This window comes from Balearica regulorum, chromosome 17 (assembly GCF_011004875.1).
Source record: "Balearica regulorum gibbericeps isolate bBalReg1 chromosome 17, bBalReg1.pri, whole genome shotgun sequence".
NCBI lineage: Eukaryota > Metazoa > Chordata > Aves > Gruiformes > Gruidae > Balearica > Balearica regulorum.
In genome coordinates this window covers 8,640,538-8,656,790 of record NC_046200.1, presented here as the reverse complement: position 1 = coordinate 8,656,790, position 16,253 = coordinate 8,640,538, and positions in this window count along the sequence as shown.

The window sequence follows — 16,253 nt, the reverse complement described above, 5'->3', positions numbered from 1 at the left end:
ACCCTGACATCAATATGTGGTGATAAGATAACACTGGTTATCCTGTACCGGTTGCTCTAGATAAGATAAACCCTTTTATGCTTTAAAACAGGACTCAAAGTTTCTGCTATGTTTTCTTTTCCTTTTAATGTAGCAAACTCCAGAAACATTTTATTTCTAAGGGAGTGGTATTTATAAGAGCAGATAAAAATAGTGCATATCATAAATAAGACTTTCCAAACTTGCCCAAGAAGCATCAAGCATTTTCTTTCAAAGACTAAATAGAAATGAGCTAGTAGGAGGTAGATTTCACTATCTTAGAAAATTGTTGGATTAATTAGAAGCTAAAATTATTCCAAGTAAGTGGCCATGCCTACATTTATTTTGTCAGAATAGTGTCTACACGGTGATATTTCAGCAGCAGTGGATGTTAATTTTAAGGTAGTTACTTGTAATTAACATGAAATAACTTTTGTAGAAGTATTGCTTAAGACAGCAGTACCGGGCATTTCCATTTTGCATTTGAAGCTGGGACTGAATCTCTCTGTACAAGCCAGTATACCCATAAATCTGCAGCACTGACTCTTCAAGTAGAGACTACATCTTCGGAGAATTTAGAGACACATCCATTCATTAGTGAGTTAAAATAAATAACTAGGTCCTTTATGAAATTTAGCACTTTAGTCTTGTTTGTCCCAAATGATTTTAACAATGGAGTAACAGACTCTTCACATTCTCCATATAATTAAAATTAATTGAAATGATGTGCATTAGTTGTAATTAAGCTATGCAGCTAAAAGTGGTTGTATCTAATTGCTATGATTATATAGGCTACAAACAAGCTCAAGTAACGAAAGTGGAGTTATTGTGACACAAGAACTCAGCTACCCGCCACCTTCCTGTGACTGATGGTCTGCCCGGAGGAAGGCTGTTCTCTGGGATGAGGCAGTGCCACAGCAGCAGGAGAGGCTTTGGTAGCCGAGCTGGCTCAGCGGCCCCGTCTTTAAGTTCATGCTTGTGCCCAAACCCTGAACATTAAAGGCTGGCATTGGATCCTTTGCTCAGCTTAAATGAGAAACCAAGGCAGCTCCTGTAAAGCACAGAAGCCTTTGGTGCAGGGTCTGGCACAGCCTGTAAATCACTGAATTAACTGCAAATTTAGCTCCATGTTCACCAGCGCATCCCAGTTACATCAGGCGCCCCCTTACCCCAATACCAGATGCACTGCAGGAGTTATGCAGAAGGTGACCCCGTGACAGTGGTAGCAAACTCCTGCTTTTAGCTCTGATGATCTCCGTGTCCCTATGGAAATGTTCTGCAGCTGCACAGCACCTCCAGATCGCTTCCTCCAGCTGCTTCACACTGATTCTGCCCTCAGCAGTGCCACAAAGGAACAAGGACACAAAACAGAAAATCCCCCCACTGCTCCATTAAAAGCTCATTTTGAAGTAAACAGGCCTAAATTGCAAATTTGTGGTCATTATGTAGGTCACTACAGGGTCAGGTTGAGGTTGCTTTGGATGTCATACCCATGCAATCACCTTTTTTTTTGTGTGAGTTCTGCTTAGGCTTTTCTGAGCTGTGTCTTGAAAGTGCAACTCTAATTGTGGGTTTCCTACATTTATAATGCATGGTTTGGGGAATAACTAGTCCCTTATATTATTTTTTTTAAAGTTTTTTGTTTTTTTTTTTTTTTTTTTGCTTTTCACTGCCTTGTGAATATTGAGCTTCATTTCATGGAAAACCCAGGAGAAAGTTGTTTGTAGGCTTTTTGGTATGGGAATAAAAACAAAGATTTGAACTGATGCTGTTGTAATCTGCCCTCTTGCCACCTGCAGCTGGCTTGTGCATGACAGGCCCCAGAATGCAGGGCTGTGTCGCGTCTTGCAGGATGTTAGAAAAATGAACATTTCAGCAAGGTTTCAACCTCTGCAGCACATGGGAGTAGGAGGGATATGGCTTAGGTTTGCCAGCTGTTCATGCGCCCACACCGCAAATAAAGCAAAACAGCCCCGCTAAAGCATTCGCCTGATACACTAGCAGAAGGGCAGATGCAAAAGTCTGTGCTCAATACACAGCAGGCAACTAAGAATTATTAAACTCCCCAAATTTCCTTTCTTAGAGTGGATTGGGAATGATCGACAGGGCTGCCAAGCAAAGCTTCTTGGAATTTATAGCACATGGAAACCTTCCTGTTAATTAATAGGGGGTTGTGCTTTGGGCAAGCAACTCCTGAAGCATTTCTCCCACCCTCTGGCTGTGCCTAGCCCAGGGCTGGTCTCTGCAGAGGAAGTGCTGGTTATTCCTGTCCTCCAGACACTCCAGATGCGTATGTAACCTTCAGGCATCCACCTTGGATGAAGCCTCTTGGCGTGCCTCAGCCTGCTCCCCCATAACATCCCAGGAATCCATTTCTCAGTACTGTTCTGTAGTCCAACAGTGAAATATCCATTTTATCCTTGAAAGACTCAGCTGTTTACCTTCAGGCTCAGCAACATGATTGCAAGAAAATATTTATTCTTTACACATTGGTATAAATTAGTGACCCTCTCTCCCACAACTGTGGCAATCTGGCTGACTTCCATCTTATCATTTCTTTGATGATCTGCATACTGTGAAGTTTAGGGTACAGATTTAGACCACGGAGCCCATGTGTGCTAGCACTAATGGAGCTGCACTAATATTATTACAGTGGGGAAGCAGAGACTTTAAAAAAACAAAAGCAAAACCAAACACACTCAGAATGGACAGACATATTGGATGGGGAGTGGGTGGGGGAGTGCGGAGAAGTGAGAGAAACCATTAACATTTTGCAACGTTAGTCAGGAGCCTGGGGACCTGCTATAGCAAATAAAAAACCCCACATAATTTAGTCAAGGGAATTCAGCCAAAAAAATTAGAAGTTTCATTTTTTCAATGTAATAACTTTTTGCTCCATTTAATCTCCAGTTTAACCATCTGAACAGATAATAGAAAAGTACTGAGAGACAGGGAATAGTTAGAACTGAAGGAAAGGAGAGAAATAATGCTCAGAAACATGCAGGCGTGTTCACAAGCAAGAGTCATCCAAGATACCAGAGAAACCAGGAGGCAAGTAAATCAGGACAAAAACAGATCTTCCTACCCCATCCCAGGAAACACAAGGAACCTGCTGTGCATTTCCATCTGGAGCGATGCAGAGCAGTACAGGAGCTGAGTATGCAAGATCCCACAATAACCCCCTGGGCTTGCAGACTCGGTAACTGCCAGTCTCCAGCTATTGCTGCTGGGCAGTTCAAGTCACAAACTCAGCAATGAGGCATTGGACTGTGGCAAAAATGCAGCTTTTGCCATTGCCCCTTCTTACTTAAAAGGAAGACTTCAGTTTGGGATTTAAGCTTGTGTCACTGAAGCTCAGAACCTCAGCAGGAGCAGGGTCAGCCTTTGACATCCCGTTTATTCTGTTTAAAAGTTAGTATTTTAGCTTTTGTACAACTTGTGGCTGTACTTACCTGTCATCCTTGCTAATAAATATCTTGGAGTGGATAAGGGGGGAAAAAATCCCCAAGCAGCTGAGGTTTAATTCCCACCCCCCCATCAGGATGTGGCTTTGTTCCATATTTTTAGAAATTTCAAGAAACTAAAATTGTTGAAACTCAGGGCTGAAAAAATAAGTTCAGATGTGCATGATAGTGTACATCTCATCACTGCCCTGCTCGTGTGCCTGGGGGGCACCTGCTCCCATGCATGCTCAAAGCCACACTTTCGTTCCTGTTAAAATCAAAGACATAAATGAAGATGCCAGTTAAGGCCCAATATTTCAAACAGAGAATTCCCATCATGTACTTCTAAAGCTCCGAGTTGCTACAATATAGAATTTGTGGTCAAAAGACTACGAAGGTGAGGAGATGGGGAGCTTTGACGTAGCCTCTATTGAAACTGAGGTGCCTCTTTGGGGGATGAGATGTGCGCTAGCGCAGGCACAGCAGATACGTGCCAGCCCGAGTTGCTCTCCAGGAGCAGAATTTGCCTCCTCCGCTTGCATGATGTGGTGCGGTTGCCCAGCCATTGGGATTGTCTCCCTGTCCTCTGCCCAAAATAAAACTTCGTTAAAAGGAGAGGCAGATACCACGTGGGGTCTGAATGGAGCCATGCACCTCTGATGGGCACAGGTCCACAACACCGATGGATTAATGACGAATAGTACAAATGAGGTTGAGCCTTCAACTCTTGTAGAAGGAGAAGTGAAGAAAAACATCATATCAAAGCATTCGGGGGGAATCGGGTTGGCTGAACATGAGACACACCGCTGGAGCCCGGCCAGGAAGGGGAGTTTAGCACAAGGGGGGCTGCAGAGGGAGCAGGCAGGGCTGGCAGGAGCCCAGCAGCCATCCTGCAGCACTGCTGCAAGGAAAACGAAGCCACCGATCCCACTGCTAGCTAGTCTAAACAGAGGGAAGTTAGAAGTGTATTGCTATTGAAGTGACCTTGTGAGCAAGCCAGAGAGGCCGAGAAAAGTAGCGGGTGTGCTCGTGACATCCAGCACTCCTCCCGCTGCCTGGCAAACCCTGCCCACCTCTGCCGCGGGAAGGGCTGCGCAAATGGACCACAGCACCCAAAGCGAAGCCAGACCTGCCTTGAAAAGCCCAACCTGCCGGCCAGCTCTGCAGGCTGAGGTCAGCCGCCCCGCTGCCCGGCAGGCAGGCTTTAAAGGATCTGCTGCAGTGAGAGCATTTCCCTGAGCTTTGCAGGATATTAAAAAAAAAAAATCCTCTGAGGTTGAGGTGTGCAGGCAAGCAGGATGACCTTCCTAACTGAAAATACAGCTCAGCAATTTTTAATTAATATCTGCCATGGTATGAGCTGAAGAAAACACATTTTTGGACATTTCCCTATTAAAACCAAATAAAGAAGGTGCCTCATGTCTAGAGAGCAGCAACTTAAAGAGTATGTTTAGATATTAAATGTTCCCAGTCTAAGAACTCTTAAGTACATTCCCCCCAACTGATACGATTTTGTACTCTTTTTTAAAAATTGGCTGTCAAATACTATATTTTTGTTTAATGATCTTCAAAGGCAGTACTATGTTCTTTCCCCTTGAAGAATTTCACCTGAACTATGCAGTTTTTAAACATACCCTAGTGAAAGATGTTTGGGCCTTTGGTATCTAGGCTTTCTACAAACAAATATTTCCTATCTTCTTCACGATACTCCCTTATCCTCCCCAAAACATCAAATACATCTTAAGAGTAATCGAGAAGCCACAGCAACTGCTCCTGGCAGGAAGCTGCTGAGCTGTTATCCAGAAGCCTGACCGGCATTATTTGGAACAGATGCTCTTTTAGCTTTGTAATTTTCAGCCAAAAACAATGGCAGTAAGTAAAAATAAAGCTGCAGGCCAAAGGAGGGCTAAACTGTATGAGAATCATGTGAAAATATTTTTGATTTCATACACCCTCTCATTTATGGCACATGTTTCTGAAACAGTCTGTGAACCGTAACGTGCAGCTGCAGGTTTGGCCTCCACGTCCATGCCCTGGATTTGCCACCAGTCAAGACCCACTGGGAGAAGCCAAGTGCAGGGCAACCATCCTGCTGGAGCCCTGGGCACAGACTGTGCCACTGAGGAAGCCCACATGGCTCCCTGGGCTGGGGACATGGGCCAGACCTGAGGACCTGTTCCTACCCGTGACGCCATCGGCCCACGAGAAGGGCACTAGATGACATTATTGGCCAAGCAGGGAGGCATTATTGCAGCCAACCAGCACCTGGCTGTGTAAAATCTTTTGGCTTACCTGTGAGCCAAGAGCAGTGCCCAACATAGCAAATGAGGTGGCAGCCCACTCACCTGCAGGCTTAGCACCCAGGAGCTCATGTGGCTTCGGGAAGGCAGGTCCTGTCCTTGGGGGATCCCAGGGCTGCACGGGACAGGGCACAGGAGGAGGGCTGCAAAGCAGAACGAAGCTTTCCATTATTAGGGCCAGGTAGGCAAATTTTGGTTTCCCCAGCTGGATGAAGGGTCCGCTGGGCTCATGCTGTCCCTTCCCTTTGCTAGGCATGCTCAGTTTAACAGAGCTCGCGAAACGAGCAAGTCTCAGGAAATAGATGTTTTCAGTCTCTCTTTTTTATTGCCTGTAAAATAGCAGGAGGCTTTCAAAGCAACAGCAAATCCTGTTAAAAAAAGTAGAGAAAATTAAAGAAATGTTTCTTGTCTGAGATCCAGCCCTTTTCACCTTAACTTTCCATCATGGTACATAAAACTTGTGTATATTTTGGCAGAGCAGAGAAATAGCTTTTCCCCCTTCTCTTCCTTGCACAGCCCAGGAGCTCTGAGTGAGCTTTAAAACAGAGTTTTGCACAAACACAGAACGGCCAAATAATAGAGCAAGAAAACAGCATTAAACTTTGTAGACAATCAACTTTATTCTGTGCACAGCAGCTAGTTTCTCCTGCTCTCAGCAGAAATAAAAATTTACAAGTGTTCTGGGAAAGCATTAAAACCCAAACACGTCCAGACAAAGTCTAGTGCAAACTACTTGGAAATAGATCTGTGCATCACCTTCTGAAAGGCTCATTCCAGCCGTGCTGGTGTAGCCAAGCTGACGGCATCCAAAACAAATACACCCTGAGAGTTCAGGGCAGGATTTGAGGATTGAGATTTTGATACTGGTCATCCATGTGTCCCAGAGAGGCAGTCATAGTTCTCTGCTCTTGTGAATCTTCTGGTCAACGACCCTTTCTGCATCATTGCTTGCACATTGCCACAGAGAAGGGATGCCTACGTATTTGGGAGAAAGTGGAACCTCCCAGCAGCAGGAAGAAAAACCCAGCTACTAAAGACAAGGGATGAAAGATAAGAGAGTAGGACGCATTCACAGGCACACACCAGCCCTTTCCATAGGGAGCACATTAGGTTTGCTGTACACTCTTACTGCACTGAATGTCATCTTCCAAGCATAGCAAATAACATTTTCATAAAACACTGCTTTTAATCAAGCACAACCTTCACATCCCCAAAGGAGCTATCTGGAGTCTATCCCTTTTCTCTACTGCTCTTTTTTGCCCCCTTTTAACTCCCTCCCTTGGAGACTTGTGCCTCCAGCAAGGAAGGCTCCATGCAGTTCCCTTTGGAGCTCATTAACACGGGTCCATCCATCAGGCCACGAGGCTGAGAGCGAGACGCATGGCACCCACAGTCCCCCGGGACCAAGCACACAGCCCGTGCGCAGGGCTCGGCTGTCACCTAGCAATGCGTTAATAACCATGGTGCTTACGTGAAAGCACAGTGTGATACCTGATTATACAGCCCCGTGCATGCTGGGACACTTAAGCAGGATGCCAGGCTTGGTGGAGCAGTGGGATCCAGAAGGCCCTGTACTTATGCAGTATATTAAAAACACTAATTATACTTCAGTGTCATCCAAACAGAGTGGATTATTTGCATACCCAGTCACTGTTGCAGCTGGGGTCAAAGACTGGGGTGTCTGGATTGAAACTACCTAAAACGCATTTCAGAATACCAACCCAAAGCAATAATGTCATTACTGCAGTCATGGAGACCAGGCCCTTTCCAAGCACCAGCTCCATGACCTCACGCACGATCACCAGTGAGCCTGTTGACTGGTGAGCAGCTCGTGTGGGTGAGAGCGAGACCAGCTTCCCCAAGAGTCAGACTTATTTCCTGCATGGCAGATGCTTTCTATCCAACACATCAAAGAGAAAAACCTCCCAAATATGTTTGTTTCTTTAGTAAGTACAAATGCTCAGGGCAAGGGGTTGAATCCCTCTTCCATGCAGTTTGCAGTCAGTAAGTGCTCCTGAAAAGACAGGCAGAGCCACCATCAGCTGTACAGAGGACAGGACTGATGTCTATCGAGAGTGGCCCAGGAGCACCAATATAAGCACACTCTTAGCTGCACACGTAGCACTGCTGGTTGGATTTACCTGTCCCCATGTCCCCAGAATCTCAGAGCACAAGGACTGATCAGGAATGTAGAAGACTGAAGGCTTTTGCTCTCAGGTACAAATGGTTCATTACGGGCTTTCTCAGATTGTGCTGATGAGAGGAATCATTCTTCACTGATGAGAAATCCTGCATTTTCTTCTCTGGCAGAAGACAGCTTTGTTCCCTTCCTCCATTTAATAATGCACAATTTATCAGGCTAAATTGGTGAGCCTAGTAGCAAGTGATTCAAATCAACTTCAGCAGCTATGAGCAATCACATACACTTGAAGAAACCCACTTATGCCACTTTTTGCAAAACCTGAGGAAAGTTGGCTATGAATGCACTACTGTAGCCTATTAATGCTCAAGAAACCCCATTTAAATGAACCTCTAATAGCTGATTGAGACTTCTATAATGAAACTCCACAAAGAGTCAGCTCCTTCCCTCAGGCTGGGCAGGCCAAGGGCGTCTGTGGCTCTCTTGCTAGCTGTGGGTAGGAAAAGCAAATGGATGGAAGGAGAAATGTGCTGTGGGGAGAAAGGAGGGAAGCCTCCTGGTTTTTCAAGGGTTGATGCTCTGACATAGCCTCACTAAGGCCACAAAATGCTAAGTCTCACTTGTGTCTCCTGATACTATAGGACTGCAGTGACCACCGTGCACAGAAGAGCTGTCCCACACCTTCCTCCTACACAAAGCACAAAGGCATTTGAAGATGCAGAGAGGAACGGCTGAAGTCTCATGCAATTTTGTAGGCTAAGCTGTGTCCTTGTCTCCATAGGAGACCTGCCAGGCTGCACTGGCAGCTCAGCTGATTGAGTCCTTTCACTAATTCGCCACTGAGTCTGTGACCCCTCAAAGGACACTGAGCGCCTGAGGGTGCTCCAAGTCCTGATGATGAGCAGAAAAGCCTCCAGCACACAGGTACTGTGATGACACGGCGGGTGCTTCATCCTTGGTGACTGGTCTGCATTTCACCTTGGAGTCAAGGCTGCCCTACCCACCTCTTTTATGCTTTTCCCTTCCAGTAAGGGCCAAGCATTTTCTTAGCTCAAACCAAATCTGGTTAACAAACCAACTGTGTTTCACTGCAAGGAAAAATGCATTAACTTGCCCACAGTTGTTCAATGTTTTAAACTTGCCCAAAACTGGAGAGGCTGCATAGACAGAAGGTATGAAAGGAGAAGGAAATGACAGTCCCTGCCAATCCCAACAGTTTATCTCACCTCTTCTTGTGTCCTGCTCCCGCCTGTCCTTGGCTGCACCTGGGCCATGACATGGTCAGCACAGTGCTGCCTTGCTCCAACAGCCTATTTCAACATGTAGCCCACAAACTCAGCAAAATATAGGGCATTAATGGCCACAAACCTTTCAAAAGCATTTCTGTGCCAGCCAATCTCCTCCCCATCAAAGCAGCAGGACCCCAACTGGGAAACATCCCTTTACTCTGGAAAGAAAGGGCACTTCCCTCCTCTCCCCTATAAACCCTTCAGGCTCCTGATGCCTCCCAGGTGCCTCAGTTTGGGCAGATCAGCCCTTTCCAGCACCTGGGGGGCTGTTATGGGACACTGTGTCCCCGGGCAGCAATGAGCTGTGGAGCAAGCCTCCCCCCTGCCCCGAGCCCGGCCTTCCTGTGCCCTCCCTGAGCAACAGCCACCGGCCCTGGTGGTCCCCGAGGACTCGCATCGCTCCGCTCGAGACGTGGGTGGTCGTCAGGATGGAGATGGGGCACTGCCATCAGCACGCCGGGGCCCTCGAGCCCAGAAAGGCTGTGGGCGCCTCGGGAGAAACGAGGACTGTCCTCCCGTCCCTGCTTTTGTAGTAGCAACTGCTGTGCAGAGATAAAAGCTTTTGTTTGCCTTTTCTCTCCTGCATTCCTCATCTCCCTCCGTGCTGGTGTCCCCTATAGCCCATCAAGCACTTTTAATCTCTAATTGCATATGACTGATGAGCCTGAACTCCATACACGGCGTTGCCAAGAACCACTTTTTTCAGAGCCTGCTTTAGCTCTTTAGGCCAGTCATAACACACTGCAGGACCATTAAGAGTTTATAGTTTGTATACATAACACCCTCGGAGTACCAGAGGGTGGTTTATCCAAACAGAAAAGAATTGAGATGAATGAATGCAGAAATGACTTTTGGCCAGGAAATACTTTAATTTTAATTAGGGGGGAAGGGGATGAGAGAGGAATGAAGAGGCTTTCTTCTCTCACAAAAGACAAGACTAATGAGTTTACAGCTGCAGGCGCTGACCTTGGAGCATCCCATATAATGCTAGTGCTGAAATGTTTGGATGTGATGTTAGACCCGATAACCTTGCTTCTAAAAGGAAGAAATAAAGGGAAATGGCTGAATGGGGAGGGATTCATTTCATGGGGTTGTACGGACGTATTTATTTATTTTCCCCTCTCTTGCATTCCCGTTCAGCTGCCTTTGGTGACACAGCCGTTCGCCCAGCTGCTGAACTTCCTACGGGCCTCATCTATTTTGCAGAAAAGGAGTCAATTACTGCATTTTTCCCATATTTAGGACCCTTCCCTGTCCCAAAGCCCCTCTTGCAAGCCCCCACCTCTCTGGAGCCCGTGGCTGGAGGGAACGGGGTGCCGAAGCCCAGGGGAGCCCCAGCACTGGGCAGCCCATGCACGAGGGAAGATGCAGCTGGAACTTCTGATGTGGAGAGCCTGAAATTATCTGTGCTCGGCACAGACGTCACCACCTGCTTCACTTGGTCACTGGCTCATGGCGTTTGAGTCCATGCCAGCACCCGCAGCGCTGGGTGTACAGTCCTCCCTAGCCCGGGAGGCTCCTTCTCCCACCCTGGCAGCGTCACAGTGCAGGGACCCCCTGTCCAGGACGGTGCGGAAGCAGAGCTGCCCGCCCGCCGGGCCGTGAGCTGACACGAATTGTCAGCGGGGTCGTTCTGGGGCGTGTGCCGGAGCAGCAGCCCCTGGAAGAGGGCTCTTCTTCCTCCTCAGGGGCATGGCCGCTGGTGTGTGTGCTGGGGCTCACATAGGGCTGATCCTGTGCCTCCATCCCTTGGCACCATGCTGACTTCATGAAGAGTGCAGCTTGCACATCTTCCAAAAACTGCAGAGCTGCTGCTCCCACCTCCCTCTCCAGCCCAGAGGGTACGGGCTGGGGATATCGGCCATAAAGTCTCCCAGCAGCTTCCAGGCACTGTGGCATCTGCTTCCTCCCCTGGTGCTCTTTTCGCGGCCCCATAAAGGATCATCTGGCCCTGCAGATCCTCCCACGGATGCTGCCACGCTACAGCCATGGCGATTATTAAACTCTCGCGCCACAGCGTGAAGCTGTTGTGAGCTGTTGTGGCTGTGAAGCCAGTTTTGCCTCCGGGGAATCAACACCCCCTGCCCTGCTGAGTCGGCAGCCAGACGGGCTGAAACAATAGTGCAAGTTAATCGAGCAAAACAACCATCGGTGTTTCCTATTAAAAGTATTTTTATGATGATGATTATTATTAATATTATATAGGGGCTGTAATTTTCTCCCGACTCACTCCAACATCTCACAAAATAAACAGTTGCTGTATTATCCCCTTGTAAATGAGACCACAGGATTGTAAACTTTAATTTGTTACTTTTGGCTGCTCTCAGGTTTGGCAGACAATTAAACCAATTCATTAATTCACAGAGGCACATTTTTGGCCATGTCTGGCTGCGTGAAGTCATCCAGTGAACACATTGGAGGCAGGGTGCAGTGTCTTTGCCACAGGATCCATCGGTAATGGTACAAATAGGCCGGCATGGATTTCGCAGACCAAGGTGGGAGGGGGTCTGGTTCCTTCTGTTGCTCCGCCGTGCCGCGGGCATGTGCCAGTGGCAGCCCTGTGACCCAACTTGTTGGCCAGAGATGCAATATTGATCCTGTACCTGACCAGAAGGTAGCTGGGTCGTGCCTGAGGCTTAACCTTTACATTCCGCAGGGTTTGATCAGTGAAACTCCATAGGACACGACAGAAAATGCTGAGCTCTTGGAAAGGCTAATCTGGCTGTGCGTGACCTCCAGGGCCATCCCCACCAGCTGAATTAATTCCTTGAATAGCTGGACTGCTTTCGGTCCCTGCTTTCTCAGCTGGACACGCGGTGAGCCTGTACAGCCCCATGACAGCAGTGCACGGCTTTTAGCCTTTTCAGGGCTACCAGTGATATGTGCCGAGAATGAAGGTGTGCTTTTTCAAATGGAAGCCGTAACAGTATATTTTATGGTACTATCACCTCCCCGGTCTAAAGGGGCTTAATGCAAACCGCAAATCAGATGTGGTTCCCTTGTCAGACATTTTCCACACGCTGTAGTTTCTTACATGTCCATTAACAAACCAAAAATCCTGAGCTATCTTAGTTTTGAAAACACCCCCATACAACTCCTCCTTTTTCCTTTGTTCACTCCGCAGTAGGTGTAGAAGCCTTCAGTGCCTGTGACCAAGTACCCATCAACATTATCAGGCAGGTGGAAAGGCAGCTGGTCTTCACAGTGGCCTCGGTGGTGGTATGCACTGCTATTTGTAACTGAGATATGGCAGGAAATTTGCTCACTTATTTTCTCTCTTTCTGTTAGTCCTTTGTTGGCTGATAGATGAGGTATGGCTGCCTGCATCCTAATGGGTTTTGTGGGAATCTACACACAAGTAGCTGAACGCATCCTTAAAAGCAGGCAGGAGGTTTTCAGCTTGCAGCTCAGATTGGCGCAATGCAAAGAATAATACAGATTTCAGAAGGGAACCTAAAATGCTTTAGGTCAGTTTTCTTCCAGCTTTTTCATTCAACAAGCTATTAAGGAGGCACTCTTAAATCCTTTCATCCTCCTTCCAAAGCCTTGCATTGCGCCCATGTCTGTGACAGTAATTCAGCAAACCCCCAGGAAGGATTTTACAGGTGATGGTGATTCCCGCATTTCTGTTTAAGAGCCATTGACCTGGCAGAAAGGACTTGCCAAGCCATAGAGGGACAGAAGAGGATCTTTGCCTCATGGTACAATTAAAAAAAAGAAGTTTCCAGCATCTCTCCTGGTACGGTTAAACCAATGTGGAAGAGATCCCAACCCGCTGAGGCTTGGCCTCACCCAGCACAAGGCTCCAATGTGGTGCTCAGTGGGGGTCATTCCCTCTCAAGTTAAAATTATTCATTCCTTTCTTATTTCAACAAACTGCCTTTCTCTCAAAAAATGCTCTCTTTTTGGAGTCAAATTTTTTTGGAGTGCTATTTTACAGCACTCAAAACAAAATGAAAGGTTTTTGAATAATGAAACCTAAAAGCTTCCCCAAACTAGTTCCCCTCCACTGTGTTTCTCACTGGCCAGCTCTTTGAATTTGGATTTGCAGAGTTCTCCTGTTTTGCAATTTTCCGAGTGATCCCGCCACTGCTGGTGTGGCCGGGGAGCGTTGTTGGGCGCAAGCTCTCCATCAGTTTTTCCTTTTCCTGAAATTATACTATTTATTAACAACTGTGTTTTGATACCCAGAAGAGCAAACTCTGCAGAAGAGCTAATTACGACTTCCTATATTGTGACAGCTCTTCTCCAAAACAGCACCAGAAACCTGCCTGCCCCGGCCGAGCTGCAGCTGTCTTCTCGCACGTTTTCTCCTGGCGCTGGCAGCGACGTGCGGTGTGTGACCGAGGCCGATGTGGGTGTGAGCTGGGCCCCCTTCTCCTTGGGTGTCTAACACACCCTCCGCTCCTCAAACTGCTTTGGGGGGGAGATGAAGGGCTTCACCCTGCTGCGGGCAGCTGCAGTTCGCTGCGTGAATTCCTATCGGGAGTCGGAGGAGGAGGATGAAGCTGGTTGGGTTTTGAGTCAAAAAAATAAGTCCTTTATTTTTCTCCTTTCAGCTATTTATCAAGGCTCAGTGCAAAGGGCCTGACACCCGGCCAGCGTGGCCCGGCTGCCGCAATCTGTGTGACACACAAGCCGCTGCGGAGCCCGTAATGAGGGACCTTCTGCTGAACGGCCAATTGAGCAGCCGGTGCCTGCCGAACAGCTTCATCGGCGGGAGGGACGGCCGGGTATATCTCTATTTTGACACGTCCTCACTGACTGAGGAAGAGAACAAGCAGAAAATGGCTGATGATAAATGCAGCAATTAGGGAAGCTTAATGGAGCAGAAGGTTTTTGTGAGAAGACAAAGAAATTGCCGTGCGGACACCTGCAAGGAGGTCCCAGCCGCTGCGTAGGGAGGCCTCCAGCTGTGCTGCAGCAGCAGGGGCTGGGGCAAGGGGAGACGATCCTTTCCCTTCACACACACATCCCTCAAAGACCTTGGAAAAATATTTTTCAAGTTAAACTTCAAAACATAATTTGATTTTTATTTTTCCCCATTATGTTCAGAAATGGTAGCCTGTAATTTAGGCCCATTGCAGCCCTCCCCTGCTCCCTGCTCTTTATTCGGTTTCATGTAATACAGGGCGCTACTGGGAAAGGTGTTTTCCTGACAAAATACCGATCTTGATGGTATGGAAGAGTTGTGGCTTCAGCAGGGGGGGGAAGCCGTTGGCCTGGACGTGGGTGGACATGAGGGGGCTCCTCCAGATGCTGCTGCGGTGCCCACGGTGACGTCCTGGGTAAGGCTGAGCCCACGACCCGCCGTGCCCTCCCCAAAGCACGGAGTACCTGAGCCAAGCCCTGGGCTACCGGCTCCCGCAGATGTGAGTTGAAGTGCTATATTTGTTTGCCAGAGCCCTGGTTCTCTTTATTTCCTTGGTTTGACTCTTCCCAAAGCAACCTGCATGTGCAAAGGGACACCAAGAAGCATTGGGGAAAGCTCTGGGGGGGGGGGGGGGTGCAGGGAAGGACCCAGCAGCCCCCGGCGTGGGGAAGCCCAGGTTTCAGCGATGAGCAATGTCATTTTGGTCTGTCACAAGATCGTTACCAAAATCCCCCCCAAAACTGCAACACAACTATTTTCCTAAGGCTTTGGCAAAAAAGGGATTTCCTGAAGGAGATAATTACCTTTTTTGCCCAGTAGGAACCAAAGAAAACACAACCCGTTTTCCCCCACCGCCGAGGGCTCCTTGGCTCCAGCGCGAGCTGCACACCACTGACTTACCCTTCTCTCCTTCTGGCACCTGCCAGCCTGCCCGAAGCAAAGCTGGCGCGTCTCACTTTTGCTTAAGCTCTCAGGATATTGCATTTCTCTCTCCCTGGCTTCTTGTGCTTTCCCTCCTCGGGACCCGGGCGATGTTGGGGTTGCAGATCTGACGGCGACAGCTCAGGCCGCTGCACAGTCCCTGGGTTCCCCCACATCAACCCTTTGTTCATCTAACTTGAGATCACCAACAACTAACTCTAAATATTTATGGAATCTATAAAGGCTGGAATGGAGACTTCCCATATACTTATTTTAGGCAATAAAGCTTGCTTTTTAGGGAAGTACTAGATCTTTTTGTTGAAAAGCAGTTAATACTTTTGACAAATTATCTGAGGATCCATTACAGCTTTTCCAATGGGCTTTTTCCGGCACTCCACACTCTCCAGGTTATTTACCCATTTTACTGACCAGTCCAAGACTGGTCCTCGTTAACTGAAGAAGGTGCACACCAAATCTCCTTCCACAGAGCCACGGCGGCGCATGGCATCCCATTTCAGACAAAAGGTAACACGAGTGCAGGAGCTGCTCTCTCTCCTTATGCCTTCCCAAGTATCTTTTAAAAAATCGGCTGCCGGAGGCAAAGCAATGAACCTTACACATCCCATCCTCTTCCTCCCACCCACCGTCATTTGTTTGCTAAATCCCACCCTTTGTTGGTGGCTGAGGGAAGTCTCTAGGGAGACGGCTGGAAGGAGAATAAAAATGGTAAAACCCGCACAAAATGAAAGCTCAACAGTGGTAGAAACGCATAAAACCCAGGAAGTCCTTCTGTACCAGTTCTTTTTAGCAGAAGGTGGCTCAGCTGGGGTAGCTTAAAGGAATAAGGCTGAATTAATTAGTTTCTCTGTTTAGGTAATAATATCATTAATCATGATGAACCATTTTGTGAGAAGGCTGATACTCGGCACTGCGTAATTCCGCAGGAATCCCACTGTAGTGCAGCATTATTGATGGGTCATCCTCCGAAAGCGTAAGAGCAATGCCTCCTAATACAATAAATGGCAAACCGCTGATTTTCTTTTAATATTCAGACTGCCGCAACATCAGTCATGATGAATTCTTCTGGCATTGGTGTGGCCACAATAAGCAATCCTTCAGGAATGCCAGGGGAGCATGGCATTGATTTAATGCTCACTTTTTAAATCATACACGGACCAAATGCTTCCAAAGGGTACGGTCCATTTTTGTATTTTTTGGAAGTGTACACTAAACCCCCTCCTTGCTTGCACGTGTCTGATCAGGAAGATG